The sequence below is a fragment of the Pholcus phalangioides genome, unplaced genomic scaffold, assembly GCF_987345545.1.
Source record: "Pholcus phalangioides strain wild (caught in Gottingen) unplaced genomic scaffold, Ppha-v1.0 ptg000004l_1, whole genome shotgun sequence".
In the NCBI taxonomy this organism is placed as follows: domain Eukaryota; kingdom Metazoa; phylum Arthropoda; class Arachnida; order Araneae; family Pholcidae; genus Pholcus; species Pholcus phalangioides.
In genome coordinates, this window is record NW_028301597.1 from 34,171,775 (window position 1) to 34,188,118 (window position 16,344).

Below are 16,344 nucleotides of genomic sequence, written 5' to 3' on the forward strand. Positions count from 1 at the left end.
GCAGTAATTTCAGCGTTATTATAAAATGCATGGCCCGTGGGGGTATCGAACCCACGACCTTCGCGTTATTAGCACGACACTCTAACCGACTGAGCTAACGGGCAGTGCTTCAAGTTGCCTATATTTTTGAAGAAGAGAATGGTTGCATGTTTCCCTACATTGCTGGTTCCTTAACCTATTAAAAAAAAACGATATTGGGTAATCAGGGAGGCAGTAATTTCAGAGTAATTATAAAAGGCATGGCCCGTGGGGGTATCGAACCCACGACCTTCGCGTTATTAGCACGACGCTCTAACCTACTGAGCTAACGGGCCGCGGTTCCAGTTGCCTATAATTTTGAAGAAAAGAATGGTTGTATGTTTCCCTACATTGATGGTTCCTTAGCCTATGAAAACAAAAACGATATTGGGTAATCAGGGAGGCAGTAATTTCAGAGTTATTATAAAATGCATGGCCCGTGGGGGTATCGAACCCACGACCTTCGCGTTATTAGCACGACGCTCTAACCTACTGAGCTAACGGGTGGTTCAAGTGGCCTATAATTTTGAAGAAAAGAATGGTTGCATGTTTCCCTACATTGCTGGTTCCTTAACCTATTAAAAAAAAACGATATTGGGTAATCAGGGAGGCAGTAATTTCAGAGTAATTATAAAAAGCATGGCCCGTGGGGGTATCGAACCCACGACCTTCGCGTTATTAGCACGACGCTCTAACCTACTGAGCTAACGGGCCGCGGTTCCAGTTGCCTATAATTTTGAAGAAAAGAATGGTTGTATGTTTCCCTACATTGATGGTTCCTTAGCCTATGAAAACAAAAACGATATTGGGTAATCAGGGAGGCAGTAATTTCAGAGTAATTATAAAAAGCACGGCCCGTGGGGGTATCGAACCCACGACCTTCGCGTTATTAGCACGACGCTCTAACCTACTGAGCTAACGGACCGTGGTTCAAGTTGCTTATAATTTTGAAGAAAATAATGGTTGTATGTTTCCCTATATTGCTGGTTCCGTAGCCTATTAAAAAAAACGATATTGGGTAATCAGGGAGGCAGTAATTTCAGCGTTATTATAAAATGCATGGCCCGTGGGGGTATCGAACCCACGACCATAGCGTTATTAGCACGACTTTCTAACCGACTGAGCTAACGGGCCGTGGTTCAAGTTGCCTATATTTTTGAAGAAGAGAATGGTTGCATGTTTCCCTACATTGCTGGTTCCTTAACCTATTAAAAAAAACGATATTGGGTAATCAGGGAGGCAGTAATTTCAGAGTAATTATAAAAGGCATGGCCCGTGGGGGTATCGAACCCACGACCTTCGCGTTATTAGCACGACGCTCTAACCTACTGAGCTAACGGGCCGCGGTTCCAGTTGCCTATAATTTTGAAGAAAAGAATGGTTGTATGTTTCCCTACATTGCTGGTTCCTTAGCCTATGAAAACAAAAACGATATTGGGTAATCAGGGAGGCAGTAATTTCAGAGTTATTATAAAATGCATGGCCCGTGGGGGTATCGAACCCACGACCTTCGCGTTATTAGCACGACGCTCTAACCTACTGAGCTAACGGGTGGTTCAAGTGGCCTATAATTTTGAAGAAAAGAATGGTTGCATGTTTCCCTACATTGCTGGTTCCTTAACCTATTAAAAAAAAACGATATTGGGTAATCAGGGAGGCAGTAATTTCAGAGTAATTATACAAAGCATTGCCCGTGGGGGTATCGAACCCACGACCTTCGCGTTATTAGCACGACGCCTCTAACCGACAGACATAACGGGCCGTGATCAAATAGCCTATATTTTTGAAGAAAAGAATGGTTGCATGTTTCCCTACATAGCTGGTTCCTTAGCCTATTAAAAAAAAAACGATATTGGGTAATCAGGGAGGCAGTAATTTCAGAGTAATTATAAAAGGCATGGCCCGTGGGGGTATCGAACCCACGACCTTCGCGTTATTAGCACGACGTTCTAACCGACTGAGCTAACGGGCCGCGGTTCCAGTTGCCTATAATTTTGAAGAAAAGAATGGTTGTATGTTTCCCTACATTGATGGTTCCTTAGCCTATGAAAACAAAAACGATATTGGGTAATCAGGGAGGCAGTAATTTCAGAGTTATTATAAAATGCATGGCCCGTGGGGGTATCGAACCCACGACCTTCGCGTTATTAGCACGACGCTCTAACCGACTGAGCTAACGGGCCGGGGTTCAAGTAGCCTATAATTTTGAAGAAAAGAATGGTTGTATGTTGTTCCCCTACATTGCTGGTTCCTCAGCCGATTAAAAAAAAACGATATTGGGTAATCAGGGAGGCAGTAATTTCAGAGTAATTAAAAAAAGCATGGCCCGTGGGGGTATCGAACCCACGACCTTCGCGTTATTAGCACGACGCTCTAACCTACTGCGCTAACGGGCCGTGGTTCAAGTTGCCTATAATTTTGAAGAAAATAATGGTTGTATGTTTCCCTATATTGCTGGTTCCTTAGCCTATTAAAAAAAAACGATATTGGGTAATCAGGGAGGCAGTAATTTCAGAGTAATTAAAAAAAGCATGGCCCGTGGGGGTATCGAACCCACGACCTTCGCGTTATTAGCACGACGCTCTAACCTACTGCGCTAACGTTCCGTGGTTCAAGTTGCCTATAATTTTGAAGAAAATAATGGTTGTATGTTTCCCTATATTGCTGGTTCCTTAGCCTATTAAAAAAAAACGATATTGGGTAATCAGGGAGGCAGTAATTTCAGAGTAATTATAAAAAGCACGGCCCGTGGGGGTATCGAACCCACGACCTTCGCGTTATTAGCACGACGCTCTAACCTACTGAGCTAACGGACCGTGGTTCAAGTTGCTTATAATTTTGAAGAAAATAATGGTTGTATGTTTCCCTATATTGCTGGTTCCGTAGCCTATTAAAAAAAACGATATTGGGTAATCAGTGAGGCAGTAATTTCAGCGTTATTATAAAATGCATGGCCCGTGGGGGTATCGAACCCACGACCTTCGCGTTATTAGCACGACACTCTAACCGACTGAGCTAACGGGCAGTGCTTCAAGTTGCCTATATTTTTGAAGAAGAGAATGGTTGCATGTTTCCCTACATTGCTGGTTCCTTAACCTATTAAAAAAAAACGATATTGGGTAATCAGGGAGGCAGTAATTTCAGAGTAATTATAAAAAGCATTGCCCGTGGGGGTATCGAACCCACGACCTTCGCGTTATTAGCACGACGTTCTAACCTACTGCGCTAACGGGCCGTGGTTCAAGTTGCCTATAATTTTGAAGAAAATAATGGTTGTATGTTTCCCTATATTGCTGGTTCCGTAGCCTATTAAAAAAAACGATATTGGGTAATCAGGGAGGCAGTAATTTCAGCGTTATTATAAAATGCATGGCCCGTGGGGGTATCGAACCCACGACCTTCGCGTTATTAGCACGACACTCTAACCGACTGAGCTAACGGGCAGTGCTTCAAGTTGCCTATATTTTTGAAGAAGAGAATGGTTGCATGTTTCCCTACATTTCCAGTTTCTTAGCCGATTAAAAAAAAAACGATATTGGGTAATCAGGGAGGCAGTAACTTCAGAGTAATTATGAAATGCATGGCCCGTGTGGGTATCGAACCCACGACCATCGCGTTATTAGCACGACGTTCTAACCGACTGAGCTAACGGGCCGTGGTTCAAGTAGCCTATATTTTTGAAGAAGAGAATGGTTGCATGTTTCCCTACATTGCTGGTTCCTTAACCTATTAAAAAAAAACGATATTGGGTAATCAGGGAGGCAGTAATTTCAGAGTAATTATAAAATGCATGGCCCGTGGGGGTATCGAACCCACGACCTTCGCGTTATTAGCACGACGCTCTAACCGACTGAGCTAACGGGCCGTGGTTCAAGCAGCCTATAATTTTGAAGAAAAGAATGGTTGTATGTTGTTCCCCTACATTGCTGGTTCCTCAGCCGATTAAAAAAAAACGATATTGGGTAATCAGGGAGGCAGTAATTTCAGAGTAATTAAAAAAAGCATGGTCCGTGGGGGTATCGAACCCACGACCTTCGCGTTATTAGCACGACGCTCTAACCTACTGCGCTAACGGGCCGTGGTTCAAGTTGCCTATAATTTTGAAGAAAATAATGGTTGTATGTTTCCCTATATTGCTGGTTCCTTAGCCTATTAAAAAAAAACGATATTGGGTAATCAGGGAGGCAGTAATTTCAGAGTAATTATGAAATGCATGGCCCGTGTGGGTATCGAACCCACGACCATAGCGTTATTAGCACGACGTTCTAACCTACTGCGCTAACGGGCCGTGGTTCAAGTTGCCTATAATTTTGAAGAAAATAATGGTTGTATGTTTCCCTATATTGCTGGTTCCTTAGCCTATTAAAAAAAAACGATATTGGGTAATCAGGGAGGCAGTAATTTCAGAGTAATTATAAAAAGCACGGCCCGTGGGGGTATCGAACCCACGACCTTCGCGTTATTAGCACGACGCTCTAACCTACTGAGCTAACGGACCGTGGTTCAAGTTGCTTATAATTTTGAAGAAAATAATGGTTGTATGTTTCCCTATATTGCTGGTTCCGTAGCCTATTAAAAAAAACGATATTGGGTAATCAGTGAGGCAGTAATTTCAGCGTTATTATAAAATGCATGGCCCGTGGGGGTATCGAACCCACGACCTTCGCGTTATTAGCACGACACTCTAACCGACTGAGCTAACGGGCAGTGCTTCAAGTTGCCTATATTTTTGAAGAAGAGAATGGTTGCATGTTTCCCTACATTGCTGGTTCCTTAACCTATTAAAAAAAAACGATATTGGGTAATCAGGGAGGCAGTAATTTCAGAGTAATTATAAAAAGCATTGCCCGTGGGGGTATCGAACCCACGACCTTCGCGTTATTAGCACGACGTTCTAACCTACTGCGCTAACGGGCCGTGGTTCAAGTTGCCTATAATTTTGAAGAAAATAATGGTTGTATGTTTCCCTATATTGCTGGTTCCTTAGCCTATTAAAAAAAAACGATATTGGGTAATCAGGGAGGCAGTAATTTCAGAGTAATTATAAAAAGCACGGCCCGTGGGGGTATCGAACCCACGACCTTCGCGTTATTAGCACGACGCTCTAACCTACTGAGCTAACGGACCGTGGTTCAAGTTGCTTATAATTTTGAAGAAAATAATGGTTGTATGTTTCCCTATATTGCTGGTTCCGTAGCCTATTAAAAAAAACGATATTGGGTAATCAGGGAGGCAGTAATTTCAGCGTTATTATAAAATGCATGGCCCGTGGGGGTATCGAACCCACGACCTTCGCGTTATTAGCACGACACTCTAACCGACTGAGCTAACGGGCAGTGCTTCAAGTTGCCTATATTTTTGAAGAAGAGAATGGTTGCATGTTTCCCTACATTTCCAGTTTCTTAGCCGATTAAAAAAAAAACGATATTGGGTAATCAGGGAGGCAGTAACTTCAGAGTAATTATGAAATGCATGGCCCGTGTGGGTATCGAACCCACGACCATCGCGTTATTAGCACGACGTTCTAACCGACTGAGCTAACGGGCCGTGGTTCAAGTAGCCTATATTTTTGAAGAAGAGAATGGTTGCATGTTTCCCTACATTGCTGGTTCCTTAACCTATTAAAAAAAAACGATATTGGGTAATCAGGGAGGCAGTAATTTCAGAGTAATTATAAAAGGCACGGCCCGTGGGGGTATCGAACCCACGACCTTCGCGTTATTAGCACGACGCTCTAACCTACTGAGCTAACGGGCCGCGGTTCCAGTTGCCTATAATTTTGAAGAAAAGAATGGTTGTATGTTTCCCTACATTGATGGTTCCTTAGCCTATGAAAACAAAAACGATATTGGGTAATCAGGGAGGCAGTAATTTCAGAGTTATTATAAAATGCATGGCCCGTGGGGGTATCGAACCCACGACCTTCGCGTTATTAGCACGACGCTCTAACCGACTGAGCTAACGGGTCGTGGTTCAAGCAGCCTATAATTTTGAAGAAAAGAATGGTTGTATGTTGTTCCCCTACATTGCTGGTTCCTCAGCCGATTAAAAAAAAACGATATTGGGTAATCAGGGAGGCAGTAATTTCAGAGTAATTAAAAAAAGCATGGCCCGTGGGGGTATCGAACCCACGACCTTCGCGTTATTAGCACGACGCTCTAACCTACTGCGCTAACGGGCCGTGGTTCAAGTTGCCTATAATTTTGAAGAAAATAATGGTTGTATGTTTCCCTATATTGCTGGTTCCTTAGCCTATTAAAAAAAAACGATATTGGGTAATCAGGGAGGCAGTAATTTCAGAGTAATTATGAAATGCATGGCCCGTGTGGGTATCGAACCCACGACCATAGCGTTATTAGCACGACGTTCTAACCGACTGAGCTAACGGGCCGTGGTTCAAGTTGCCTATATTTTTGAAGAAGAGAATGGTTGCATGTTTCCCTACATTGCTGGTTCCTTAACCTATTAAAAAAAAACGATATTGGGTAATCAGGGAGGCAGTAATTTCAGAGTAATTATAAAAGGCATGGCCCGTGGGGGTATCGAACCCACGACCTTCGCGTTATTAGCACGACGCTCTAACCTACTGAGCTAACGGGCCGCGGTTCCAGTTGCCTATAATTTTGAAGAAAAGAATGGTTGTATGTTTCCCTACATTGATGGTTCCTTAGCCTATGAAAACAAAAACGATATTGGGTAATCAGGGAGGCAGTAATTTCAGAGTTATTATAAAATGCATGGCCCGTGGGGGTATCGAACCCACGACCTTCGCGTTATTAGCACGACGCTCTAACCTACTGAGCTAACGGGTGGTTCAAGTGGCCTATAATTTTGAAGAAAAGAATGGTTGCATGTTTCCCTACATTGCTGGTTCCTTAACCTATTAAAAAAAAACGATATTGGGTAATCAGGGAGGCAGTAATTTCAGAGTAATTATAAAAAGCATTGCCCGTGGGGGTATCGAACCCACGACCTTCGCGTTATTAGCACGACGCCTCTAACCGACAGACATAACGGGCCGTGATCAAATAGCCTATATTTTTGAAGAAAAGAATGGTTGCATGTTTCCCTACATAGCTGGTTCCTTAGCCTATTAAAAAAAAAACGATATTGGGTAATCAGGGAGGCAGTAATTTCAGAGTAATTATAAAAGGCATGGCCCGTGGGGGTATCGAACCCACGACCTTCGCGTTATTAGCACGACGTTCTAACCGACTGAGCTAACGGGCCGCGGTTCCAGTTGCCTATAATTTTGAAGAAAAGAATGGTTGTATGTTTCCCTACATTGATGGTTCCTTAGCCTATGAAAACAAAAACGATATTGGGTAATCAGGGAGGCAGTAATTTCAGAGTTATTATAAAATGCATGGCCCGTGGGGGTATCGAACCCACGACCTTCGCGTTATTAGCACGACGCTCTAACCGACTGAGCTAACGGGCCGGGGTTCAAGTAGCCTATAATTTTGAAGAAAAGAATGGTTGTATGTTGTTCCCCTACATTGCTGGTTCCTCAGCCGATTAAAAAAAAACGATATTGGGTAATCAGGGAGGCAGTAATTTCAGAGTAATTAAAAAAAGCATGGCCCGTGGGGGTATCGAACCCACGACCTTCGCGTTATTAGCACGACGCTCTAACCTACTGCGCTAACGGGCCGTGGTTCAAGTTGCCTATAATTTTGAAGAAAATAATGGTTGCATGTTTCCCTACATTTCCAGTTTCTTAGCCGATTAAAAAAAAAACGATATTGGGTAATCAGGGAGGCAGTAACTTCAGAGTAATTATGAAATGCATGGCCCGTGAGGGTATCGAACCCACGACCATCGCGTTATTAGCACGACGTTCTAACCGACTGAGCTAACGGGCCGTGGTTCAAGTAGCCTATATTTTTGAAGAAGAGAATGGTTGCATGTTTCCCTACATTGCTGGTTCCTTAACCTATTAAAAAAAAACGATATTGGGTAATCAGGGAGGCAGTAATTTCAGAGTAATTATAAAAGGCACGGCCCGTGGGGGTATCGAACCCACGACCTTCGCGTTATTAGCACGACGCTCTAACCTACTGAGCTAACGGGCCGCGGTTCCAGTTGCCTATAATTTTGAAGAAAAGAATGGTTGTATGTTTCCCTACATTGATGGTTCCTTAGCCTATGAAAACAAAAACGATATTGGGTAATCAGGGAGGCAGTAATTTCAGAGTTATTATAAAATGCATGGCCCGTGGGGGTATCGAACCCACGACCTTCGCGTTATTAGCACGACGCTCTAACCGACTGAGCTAACGGGCCGTGGTTCAAGCAGCCTATAATTTTGAAGAAAAGAATGGTTGTATGTTGTTCCCCTAAATTGCTGGTTCCTCAGCCGATTAAAAAAAAACGATATTGGGTAATCAGGGAGGCAGTAATTTCAGAGTAATTAAAAAAAGCATGGCCCGTGGGGGTATCGAACCCACGACCTTCGCGTTATTAGCACGACGCTCTAACCTACTGCGCTAACGGGCCGTGGTTCAAGTTGCCTATAATTTTGAAGAAAATAATGGTTGTATGTTTCCCTATATTGCTGGTTCCTTAGCCTATTAAAAAAAAACGATATTGGGTAATCAGGGAGGCAGTAATTTCAGAGTAATTATGAAATGCATGGCCCGTGTGGGTATCGAACCCACGACCATGGCGTTATTAGCACGACGTTCTAACCTACTGAGCTAACGGGCCGCGGTTCCAGTTGCCTATAATTTTGAAGAAAAGAATGGTTGTATGTTTCCCTACATTGATGGTTCCTTAGCCTATGAAAACAAAAACGATATTGGGTAATCAGGGAGGCAGTAATTTCAGAGTTATTATAAAATGCATGGCCCGTGGGGGTATCGAACCCACGACCTTCGCGTTATTAGCACGACGCTCTAACCTACTGAGCTAACGGGTGGTTCAAGTGGCCTATAATTTTGAAGAAAAGAATGGTTGCATGTTTCCCTACATTGCTGGTTCCTTAACCTATTAAAAAAAAACGATATTGGGTAATCAGGGAGGCAGTAATTTCAGAGTAATTATAAAAAGCATTGCCCGTGGGGGTATCGAACCCACGACCTTCGCGTTATTAGCACGACGTTCTAACCGACTGAGCTAACGGGCCGCGGTTCCAGTTGCCTATAATTTTGAAGAAAAGAATGGTTGTATGTTTCCCTACATTGATGGTTCCTTAGCCTATGAAAACAAAAACGATATTGGGTAATCAGGGAGGCAGTAATTTCAGAGTAATTAAAAAAAGCATGGCCCGTGGGGGTATCGAACCCACGACCTTCGCGTTATTAGCACGACGCTCTAACCTACTGCGCTAACGGGCCGTGGTTCAAGTTGCCTATAATTTTGAAGAAAATAATGGTTGTATGTTTCCCTATATTGCTGGTTCCTTAGCCTATTAAAAAAAAACGATATTGGGTAATCAGGGAGGCAGTAATTTCAGAGTAATTATAAAAAGCACGGCCCGTGGGGGTATCGAACCCACGACCTTCGCGTTATTAGCACGACGCTCTAACCTACTGAGCTAACGGACCGTGGTTCAAGTTGCTTATAATTTTGAAGAAAATAATGGTTGTATGTTTCCCTATATTGCTGGTTCCGTAGCCTATTAAAAAAAACGATATTGGGTAATCAGGGAGGCAGTAATTTCAGCGTTATTATAAAATGCATGGCCCGTGGGGGTATCGAACCCACGACCTTCGCGTTATTAGCACGACACTCTAACCGACTGAGCTAACGGGCAGTGCTTCAAGTTGCCTATATTTTTGAAGAAAAGAATGGTTGTATGTTGTTCCCCTACATTTCCAGTTTCTTAGCCGATTAAAAAAAAAACGATATTGGGTAATCAGGGAGGCAGTAACTTCAGAGTAATTATGAAATGCATGGCCCGTGTGGGTATCGAACCCACGACCATCGCGTTATTAGCACGACGTTCTAACCGACTGAGCTAACGGGCCGTGGTTCAAGTTGCCTATATTTTTGAAGAAGAGAATGGTTGCATGTTTCCCTACATTGCTGGTTCCTTAACCTATTAAAAAAAAACGATATTGGGTAATCAGGGAGGCAGTAATTTCAGAGTAACTATAAAAGGCATGGCCCGTGGGGGTATCGAACCCACGACCTTCGCGTTATTAGCAGGACGCTCTAACCTACTGAGCTAACGGGCCGCGGTTCCAGTTGCCTATAATTTTGAAGAAAAGAATGGTTGTATGTTTCCCTACATTGATGGTTCCTTAGCCTATGAAAACAAAAACGATATTGGGTAATCAGGGAGGCAGTAATTTCAGAGTTATTATAAAATGCATGGCCCGTGGGGGTATCGAACCCACGACCTTCGCGTTATTAGCACGACGCTCTGACCTACTGAGCTAACGGGTGGTTCAAGTGTCCTATAATTTTGAAGAAAAGAATGGTTGCATGTTCCCTACATTGCTGGTTCCTTAACCTATTAAAAAAAAGCGATATTGGGTAATCAGGGAGGCAGTAATTTCAGAGTAATTATAAAAAGCATTGCCCGTGGGGGTATCGAACCCACGACCTTCGCGTTATTAGCACGACGCTCTAACCTACTGCGCTAACGGGCCGTGGTTCAAGTTGCCTATAATTTTGAAGAAAATAATGGTTGTATGTTTCCCTATATTGCTGGTTCCTTAGCCTATTAAAAAAAAACGATATTGGGTAATCAGGGAGGCAGTAATTTCAGAGTAATTATAAAAAGCACGGCCCGTGGGGGTATCGAACCCACGACCTTCGCGTTATTAGCACGACGCTCTAACCTACTGAGCTAACGGACCGTGGTTCAAGTTGCTTATAATTTTGAAGAAAATAATGGTTGTATGTTTCCCTATATTGCTGGTTCCGTAGCCTATTAAAAAAAACGATATTGGGTAATCAGGGAGGCAGTAATTTCAGCGTTATTATAAAATGCATGGCCCGTGGGGGTATCGAACCCACGACCTTCGCGTTATTAGCACGACACTCTAACCGACTGAGCTAACGGGCAGTGCTTCAAGTTGCCTATATTTTTGAAGAAGAGAATGGTTGCATGTTTCCCTACATTGCTGGTTCCTTAACCTATTAAAAAAAAACGATATTGGGTAATCAGGGAGGCAGTAATTTCAGAGTAATTATAAAAGGCATGGCCCGTGGGGGTATCGAACCCACGACCTTCGCGTTATTAGCACGACGCTCTAACCTACTGAGCTAACGGGCCGCGGTTCCAGTTGCCTATAATTTTGAAGAAAAGAATGGTTGTATGTTTCCCTACATTGATGGTTCCTTAGCCTATGAAAACAAAAACGACATTGGGTAATCAGGGAGGCAGTAATTTCAGAGTTATTATAAAATGCATGGCCCGTGGGGGTATCGAACCCACGACCTTCGCGTTATTAGCACGACGCTCTAACCTACTGAGCTAACGGGTGGTTCAAGTGGCCTATAATTTTGAAGAAAAGAATGGTTGCATGTTTCCCTACATTGCTGGTTCCTTAACCTATTAAAAAAAAACGATATTGGGTAATCAGGGAGGCAGTAATTTCAGAGTAATTATAAAAAGCATTGCCCGTGGGGGTATCGAACCCACGACCTTCGCGTTATTAGCACGACGCTCTAACCTACTGCGCTAACGGGCCGTGGTTCAAGTTGCCTATAATTTTGAAGAAAATAATGGTTGTATGTTTCCCTATATTGCTGGTTCCTTAGCCTATTAAAAAAAAACGATATTGGGTAATCAGGGAGGCAGTAATTTCAGAGTAATTATAAAAAGCACGGCCCGTGGGGGTATCGAACCCACGACCTTCGCGTTATTAGCACGACGCTCTAACCTACTGAGCTAACGGACCGTGGTTCAAGTTGCTTATAATTTTGAAGAAAATAATGGTTGTATGTTTCCCTATATTGCTGGTTCCGTAGCCTATTAAAAAAAACGATATTGGGTAATCAGGGAGGCAGTAATTTCAGCGTTATTATAAAATGCATGGCCCGTGGGGGTATCGAACCCACGACCATAGCGTTATTATCACGACGTTCTAACCGACTGAGCTAACGGGCCGTGGTTCAAGTTGCCTATATTTTTGAAGAAGAGAATGGTTGCATGTTTCCCTACATTGCTGGTTCCTTAACCTATTAAAAAAAAACGATATTGGGTAATCAGGGAGGCAGTAATTTCAGAGTAATTATAAAAGGCATGGCCCGTGGGGGTATCGAACCCACGACCTTCGCGTTATTAGCACGACGCTCTAACCTACTGAGCTAACGGGCCGCGGTTCCAGTTGCCTATAATTTTGAAGAAAAGAATGGTTGTATGTTTCCCTACATTGATGGTTCCTTAGCCTATGAAAACAAAAACGATATTGGGTAATCAGGGAGGCAGTAATTTCAGAGTTATTATAAAATGCATGGCCCGTGGGGGTATCGAACCCACGACCTTCGCGTTATTAGCACGACGCTCTAACCTACTGAGCTAACGGGTGGTTCAAGTGGCCTATAATTTTGAAGAAAAGAATGGTTGCATGTTTCCCTACATTGCTGGTTCCTTAACCTATTAAAAAAAAACGATATTGGGTAATCAGGGAGGCAGTAATTTCAGAGTAATTATAAAAAGCATTGCCCGTGGGGGTATCGAACCCACGACCTTCGCGTTATTAGCACGACGCCTCTAACCGACAGACATAACGGGCCGTGATCAAATAGCCTATATTTTTGAAGAAAAGAATGGTTGCATGTTTCCCTACATAGCTGGTTCCTTAGCCTATTAAAAAAAAAACGATATTGGGTAATCAGGGAGGCAGTAATTTCAGAGTAATTATAAAAGGCATGGCCCGTGGGGGTATCGAACCCACGACCTACGCGTTATTAGCACGACGTTCTAACCGACTGAGCTAACGGGCCGCGGTTCCAGTTGCCTATAATTTTGAAGAAAAGAATGGTTGTATGTTTCCCTACATTGATGGTTCCTTAGCCTATGAAAACAAAAACGATATTGGGTAATCAGGGAGGCAGTAATTTCAGAGTTATTATAAAATGCATGGCCCGTGGTGGTATCGAACCCACGACCTTCGCGTTATTAGCACGACGCTCTAACCGACTGAGCTAACGGGCCGGGGTTCAAGTAGCCTATAATTTTGAAGAAAAGAATGGTTGTATGTTGTTCCCCTACATTGCTGGTTCCTCAGCCGATTAAAAAAAAACGATATTGGGTAATCAGGGAGGCAGTAATTTCAGAGTAATTAAAAAAAGCATGGCCCGTGGGGGTATCGAACCCACGACCTTCGCGTTATTAGCACGACGCTCTAACCTACTGCGCTAACGGGCCGTGGTTCAAGTTGCCTATAATTTTGAAGAAAATAATGGTTGTATGTTTCCCTATATTGCTGGTTCCTTAGCCTATTAAAAAAAACGATATTGGGTAATCAGGGAGGCAGTAATTTCAGAGTAATTATAAAAAGCACGGCCCGTGGGGGTATCGAACCCACGACCTTCGCGTTATTAGCACGACGCTCTAACCTACTGAGCTAACGGACCGTGGTTCAAGTTGCTTATAATTTTGAAGAAAATAATGGTTGTATGTTTCCCTATATTGCTGGTTCCGTAGCCTATTAAAAAAAACGATATTGGGTAATCAGGGAGGCAGTAATTTCAGCGTTATTATAAAATGCATGGCCCGTGGGGGTATCGAACCCACGACCTTCGCGTTATTAGCACGACACTCTAACCGACTGAGCTAACGGGCAGTGCTTCAAGTTGCCTATATTTTTGAAGAAAAGAATGGTTGTATGTTGTTCCCCTACATTTCCAGTTTCTTAGCCGATTAAAAAAAAAACGATATTGGGTAATCAGGGAGGCAGTAACTTCAGAGTAATTATGAAATGCATGGCCCGTGTGGGTATCGAACCCACGACCATCGCGTTATTAGCACGACGTTCTAACCGACTGAGCTAACGGGCCGTGGTTCAAGTTGCCTATATTTTTGAAGAAGAGAATGGTTGCATGTTTCCCTACATTGCTGGTTCCTTAACCTATTAAAAAAAAACGATATTGGGTAATCAGGGAGGCAGTAATTTCAGAGTAACTATAAAAGGCATGGCCCGTGGGGGTATCGAACCCACGACCTTCGCGTTATTAGCACGACGCTCTAACCTACTGAGCTAACGGGCCGCGGTTCCAGTTGCCTATAATTTTGAAGAAAAGAATGGTTGTATGTTTCCCTACATTGATGGTTCCTTAGCCTATGAAAACAAAAACGATATTGGGTAATCAGGGAGGCAGTAATTTCAGAGTTATTATAAAATGCATGGCCCGTGGGGGTATCGAACCCACGACCTTCGCGTTATTAGCACGACGCTCTAACCTACTGAGCTAACGGGTGGTTCAAGTGTCCTATAATTTTGAAGAAAAGAATGGTTGCATGTTCCCTACATTGCTGGTTCCTTAACCTATTAAAAAAAAACGATATTGGGTAATCAGGGAGGCAGTAATTTCATCATAACACCAAACATGGCCCCCGCTCTGTCCCTTGCGGGATATAAGCGGATTACCTTGCGGCTGGGCCATGCTGGAAGAACTCTCCTGACATCCGGGCCCGGCGAACATCCCCCAACTCGCAAGCCACCGGGTCCGTCCCGCCGGGACCCCACTCCATCCCAAGCAGCCGCACTCCGGGAAGCTCCCGGAAACCTCCGATGGTCAAGAAGGAGTACAGGTGGACCGCTCGCCAGATCTCCGACCCAGCAAAAACATTCCGAGGCACTCGGCTCCCCCAGTCCACGAGGGAACACCCCCGTCCGCCACTCATCGCCCAAAGGAGCAACAGAACGGAACCAAACGTCCGTCCCCCTCCGGCAGCCCGCGCCCGTCCATGCCAACACCGCACTCCGTCCCCACCAATCCATCCGCAGATGGACCCCTGGGATCTCGGTTGCCAATCACTCGCTTCAGCTTCTTTACCACCTGAAAGAAAACATGCATACATGGCACATGGAAGCACTGAACAAAAATGACAGCAAGTGCTTAACATCAAGTGGAAATTGTCAGGAAAGAACATGACAAACATCGCAGTTCTGTTAAATGAGCGGGACAGAAGAGAAAAAAAAATATATATATATATACAGTGATATGGTGAAAAATATTCCCATGAAACATCACAGTCCATCCGATGAATATCCAGGATTACAGAGCAGTGGGAATTCGAGAGACTAGACACAAAATAGTCTCACAAAACATCACAGTCCAAAATGCATTCCAGAACAAAACCAGCGTTGTGGTAATTCATGGTTCACTACAGTAGATCGTAGAGCTTACAAATATATATATGGATACATGTGAGTAAATGCAAATACATAGAAAAGATTACAAGAAAAGATACATAGATACATACAAACATACATAGAAAAGATACATGAATATGTGAAAAAGTATAAGAAAGGCAACGGAAATCTGAAGAACATCATTGTTCTAATTTCACTAAGAGTTGACAATGGGAATTCATGTGAAACCTCGTTGTTCGATGAAAGAATGAAAAGTTTATGGTTCGTAATCTGAGTCTGAGCAAGAATCACCTACATCATGACCCTCTACAATACCAGTCACTGGTCTAGGATGGATGAAAGAGTCTTGATTATTTTCAAGTTGATTGATGAGCATTTTAATTTGATCGTGGAGACCAGAGGTATTGAGCACTGAAGTCATCCACGATTGAACATCATTTGCCTGGACCCGGATGTGTAGATTCGCGGTCAAAGGGCAAGTGGTCGCGTAATGGTACGATGTGCCCTCCTCCCCGCATTTGCACTTTTCTGTTCTCTTGTGGAACCTGGCAAGGTAGGCGGGAAATGGACCGTGTTCGGAAAAGAAGAGGATCATTTCCCTAGTCCATTTCCTAAGCTTGCAGTTAACGGTGGGGAGCAGAGCGAAAATTTTGCGACCAGTCTTTCTCTCGTTAGACCATCGATGCTGCCATTTGGTCATCATTTCTTCATGAAGAATGTTGGTTGCCCATGACACGGGGAGAAATATCGTGAAATCTGGTGAAGCTCTGGTCGTCGCTGATTTGGCCAGTTGATCGGCCCGTTCATTACCATATGTGCCCTCATGGGCTTTCACCCAAGCAATTTTAATATGTGGATTGTCACATAGAACTTCACGGATTTGTCGAGCCGTACGATGTTGAGATAATGGGTCTTTGATGGCAAATATGGATGACAGAGAGTCAGTGTATATACTCACTGGTTTTTTACATTCTAGAGCCTTTTGGACGGCCATATGAATTGCAAAAAGTTCCGATTGGAACACAGTATTTGAGTCATTTAATTTACA

General features: G+C 43.5%; 18 non-coding genes across 18 annotated transcripts; all 18 read right to left on the reverse strand.

Moving 5' to 3' along the window:
- Positions 1-240: 240 nt before the first annotated feature.
- TRNAI-AAU (transfer RNA isoleucine (anticodon AAU)) lies at positions 241-314 on the reverse strand. The gene has a single exon. It is a non-coding gene; the product is annotated as a tRNA-Ile (tRNA).
- Positions 315-658: 344 nt separating this feature from the next.
- Positions 659-732, reverse strand: TRNAI-AAU (transfer RNA isoleucine (anticodon AAU)). The gene has a single exon. It is a non-coding gene; the product is annotated as a tRNA-Ile (tRNA).
- A 555-nt stretch (positions 733-1,287) lies between these two features.
- Positions 1,288-1,361, reverse strand: TRNAI-AAU (transfer RNA isoleucine (anticodon AAU)). The gene has a single exon. It is a non-coding gene; the product is annotated as a tRNA-Ile (tRNA).
- Positions 1,362-2,127: 766 nt separating this feature from the next.
- Positions 2,128-2,201, reverse strand: TRNAI-AAU (transfer RNA isoleucine (anticodon AAU)). The gene has a single exon. It is a non-coding gene; the product is annotated as a tRNA-Ile (tRNA).
- A 1,398-nt stretch (positions 2,202-3,599) lies between these two features.
- On the reverse strand, positions 3,600-3,673 carry TRNAI-AAU (transfer RNA isoleucine (anticodon AAU)). Its single transcript has one exon. It is a non-coding gene; the product is annotated as a tRNA-Ile (tRNA).
- Positions 3,674-3,809: 136 nt separating this feature from the next.
- On the reverse strand, positions 3,810-3,883 carry TRNAI-AAU (transfer RNA isoleucine (anticodon AAU)). Its single transcript has one exon. It is a non-coding gene; the product is annotated as a tRNA-Ile (tRNA).
- Positions 3,884-5,491: 1,608 nt separating this feature from the next.
- TRNAI-AAU (transfer RNA isoleucine (anticodon AAU)) lies at positions 5,492-5,565 on the reverse strand. The gene has a single exon. It is a non-coding gene; the product is annotated as a tRNA-Ile (tRNA).
- A 136-nt stretch (positions 5,566-5,701) lies between these two features.
- TRNAI-AAU (transfer RNA isoleucine (anticodon AAU)) lies at positions 5,702-5,775 on the reverse strand. Its single transcript has one exon. It is a non-coding gene; the product is annotated as a tRNA-Ile (tRNA).
- Positions 5,776-6,335: 560 nt separating this feature from the next.
- TRNAI-AAU (transfer RNA isoleucine (anticodon AAU)) lies at positions 6,336-6,409 on the reverse strand. The gene has a single exon. It is a non-coding gene; the product is annotated as a tRNA-Ile (tRNA).
- Positions 6,410-6,545: 136 nt separating this feature from the next.
- On the reverse strand, positions 6,546-6,619 carry TRNAI-AAU (transfer RNA isoleucine (anticodon AAU)). Its single transcript has one exon. It is a non-coding gene; the product is annotated as a tRNA-Ile (tRNA).
- A 766-nt stretch (positions 6,620-7,385) lies between these two features.
- On the reverse strand, positions 7,386-7,459 carry TRNAI-AAU (transfer RNA isoleucine (anticodon AAU)). The gene has a single exon. It is a non-coding gene; the product is annotated as a tRNA-Ile (tRNA).
- A 560-nt stretch (positions 7,460-8,019) lies between these two features.
- On the reverse strand, positions 8,020-8,093 carry TRNAI-AAU (transfer RNA isoleucine (anticodon AAU)). Its single transcript has one exon. It is a non-coding gene; the product is annotated as a tRNA-Ile (tRNA).
- A 137-nt stretch (positions 8,094-8,230) lies between these two features.
- TRNAI-AAU (transfer RNA isoleucine (anticodon AAU)) lies at positions 8,231-8,304 on the reverse strand. Its single transcript has one exon. It is a non-coding gene; the product is annotated as a tRNA-Ile (tRNA).
- Positions 8,305-9,915: 1,611 nt separating this feature from the next.
- Positions 9,916-9,989, reverse strand: TRNAI-AAU (transfer RNA isoleucine (anticodon AAU)). The gene has a single exon. It is a non-coding gene; the product is annotated as a tRNA-Ile (tRNA).
- A 1,182-nt stretch (positions 9,990-11,171) lies between these two features.
- Positions 11,172-11,245, reverse strand: TRNAI-AAU (transfer RNA isoleucine (anticodon AAU)). Its single transcript has one exon. It is a non-coding gene; the product is annotated as a tRNA-Ile (tRNA).
- A 973-nt stretch (positions 11,246-12,218) lies between these two features.
- TRNAI-AAU (transfer RNA isoleucine (anticodon AAU)) lies at positions 12,219-12,292 on the reverse strand. Its single transcript has one exon. It is a non-coding gene; the product is annotated as a tRNA-Ile (tRNA).
- Positions 12,293-13,903: 1,611 nt separating this feature from the next.
- On the reverse strand, positions 13,904-13,977 carry TRNAI-AAU (transfer RNA isoleucine (anticodon AAU)). The gene has a single exon. It is a non-coding gene; the product is annotated as a tRNA-Ile (tRNA).
- A 136-nt stretch (positions 13,978-14,113) lies between these two features.
- Positions 14,114-14,187, reverse strand: TRNAI-AAU (transfer RNA isoleucine (anticodon AAU)). Its single transcript has one exon. It is a non-coding gene; the product is annotated as a tRNA-Ile (tRNA).
- Positions 14,188-16,344: the final 2,157 nt, after the last annotated feature.